A 2,394-nucleotide genomic window follows, 5' to 3' on the forward strand; every position below is an offset into this window, starting at 1 on the left:
AATTTTTAAATAGACTAGGGTCATGCAGAGACTCAAATCTCCTTCCCCTTTAGACAAGCACTTGGAAAGACAAAGCAGGTGAGTTATTTCTCCAAAACACAGTTTTGGAGTTGCGGCTAGGGCACGCTGGGACTGCAGTCTGCACACTGTTCTGTGTCTTTCCAACATGTGATGACACCTCCCACAGTACTAAATTCTTTAGGATATGATTAGTCTTTACAGTCTTCCTCAAGCAGCATGACTGCCTCCTTACACTTCAAAGAGACATTAAGAGACCCTAAGAGTGCAAACCATAAAAAAGAATTGATAAATTGATAATGCTATAATTTAGAAGTTTGTCACCAAAAAAAGATACTATAAACAAAAGATAATGTACAAATGAGAAAGCATTAGCATTGGACATAACTGAAAAAGGACTAGTCTCCTGAATATATAAAGATCTCCTTTAACTCAAAAAGAAAATGATAACAGCAAAAAAAAATGGACAAAGTATGAAGAAGCAATTCATTGACCAAGAAACCCAAATGAAAAATAGATGAATAAAAAGATGCTCAGCCACACTGGAAATTAGGAAGATGTAAATTAACACAACAATGAGATAGCATCAAATTGACAGAAAAAAAGTCTGACACTACCAAGTACAAGTAATGTTGCAGAGCTATGGGAACTGTCATATACTGCTGCTAAGAGTTTAAATTGGTACAATGACTTTGGACAACTACTGATAATATCTAGTAAAGTTTTTAAAAGCTCATATCCTGTAAGTCAGCAACTTCCCCCTAAATCTGTGTTTCTCAACAAGGAGAGTAGTTCACCTATCCAGGGGGTATTTGGCAATGCCTGGAGACATTTCGAGTTGTCACATCTGGGGTTGCAAAGGCAAGGGAGGAGGGAGGGGATGCTACTGCAATCTAGTCCATAGAGGCTAGAGATACTGTTTAACTTCCTACAAAGCACAGATTATCCCTATGCCCAAAGAATTATCTGGTTCAAAATTTCCGCAGTGCTGAGGTTGGGAATGATGGTCCCAAAAGACTTGTCTACCTGGAATCTGTGAATGTGACTTTATTTGGGAAAAGGGTCTTTGCATGTGAAGTTAAGGATCTCAAAATGAGATCTTGGATTATCTAGATGGATCCAAAATCCAATGACAAGTGTCCTTATAAGAAGACAAGCACAGGTCTCTCGGGCCCTATGTGGGGAGTGGGAGGTAATCCGTGGTAATCCACGGCCGGGTGATATCTGGGGACCTCGGGCCTGGATGGAAAGTTCCAGCCACGCTCTCCGTGCCTCGTCACCATGCCTCGCAAAATTGAGGAAATCAAGGACTTTCTGCTCACAGCCAGGCGAAAGGACGCCAAGTTGGTCAAGATAAAGAAAAATAAGGATAATATGAAGTTTAAAGTTTGATGCAGCAGATACCTTTACACCTTGGTCATCACAGACAAAGAGAAGGCAGAGAAGCTGAAGCAATCCCTGCCCCCAGGTTTGGCAGTGAAGGAGCTGAAATGAATCATGCACACTGACTTGAACTGTATTAAAATTTTAAAAATTCTCCAAAAAAAAAAAAAGAAGAAGAAGAGGAGGCACAGACAGAAGAGGAGAGACACAGAGGAGATGGCCACGTAAAGACAGAGGCAGAGATTGGAGTAAGCATCCCCAGGCCGAGTGCCAACAGTCAACAGAAGATGGAAGAGGCAAGAAACGAAATCTCCCCTAGAGCTTCTGGAGGAAGTGATTGACACCTTGATATGGGGCTTCTGCCCTGCAAAAATGTAAGAGGAAAAAATCTGTTGTTTTAAGCCACCCAGTTTTTAGTAATTTGCTGTGGTAGCCTGGAGACTAGATATACACTCAAGGGAAACACTTGAATATGTTTGGGAGGAGAAAGGTACAAGGTTGTAATTGAAGTTCATTATAGCAAAAAAAAAAGAAACAACCTAAATTTTTATCAAGGAAAATTGAAAAATGTGTTGAAGTATATTCACTTAATGTTCTATAGCAGTTAAAAAAAAAAACAAATTGGAACTGCATGTGTCAGAATGTGTTAATTTCACAATATAATACTGAGAGAATAAAAGCTAGTTCAGAAGGATATAAAAGGTATGATACCATTTATATAAAGTTTTTAAATCTACAAAGCAATATTCTATAATATTTATGGCTATCTAAATCTGTGGCAAAAGTATAATAATGTGGGTGATAAACACTGGTCCCCCAGTAGTAAGTACTCCTGCTATGGATATGGAGGAAAAATAGAGAGAAGGGGTGTACAGGAAGCTCCTCTTTGCATCTGAAATATTTAACATCTTTACTTAAAAGAAATGTCTGATGAAGATCTGGCATGATATTAAGATCTGATAAAGCTGGGTTTTGCCATCTTGTACTAGTGTC

At 39.0% G+C, this 2,394-nt stretch overlaps 1 pseudogene across 1 annotated transcript; it reads left to right on the forward strand.

The window, feature by feature from the left end:
• The first annotated feature begins 1,299 nt into the window (after positions 1–1,299).
• On the forward strand, positions 1,300–1,512 carry LOC307051500 (large ribosomal subunit protein eL38-like; annotated as a pseudogene). The gene has a single exon. The product of its transcript is annotated as a large ribosomal subunit protein eL38-like (transcript).
• Positions 1,513–2,394: the final 882 nt, after the last annotated feature.

The sequence above is a fragment of the Hyperoodon ampullatus genome, assembly GCF_949752795.1.
Source record: "Hyperoodon ampullatus genome assembly, chromosome: 4".
NCBI classification, from domain to species: domain Eukaryota; kingdom Metazoa; phylum Chordata; class Mammalia; order Artiodactyla; family Ziphiidae; genus Hyperoodon; species Hyperoodon ampullatus.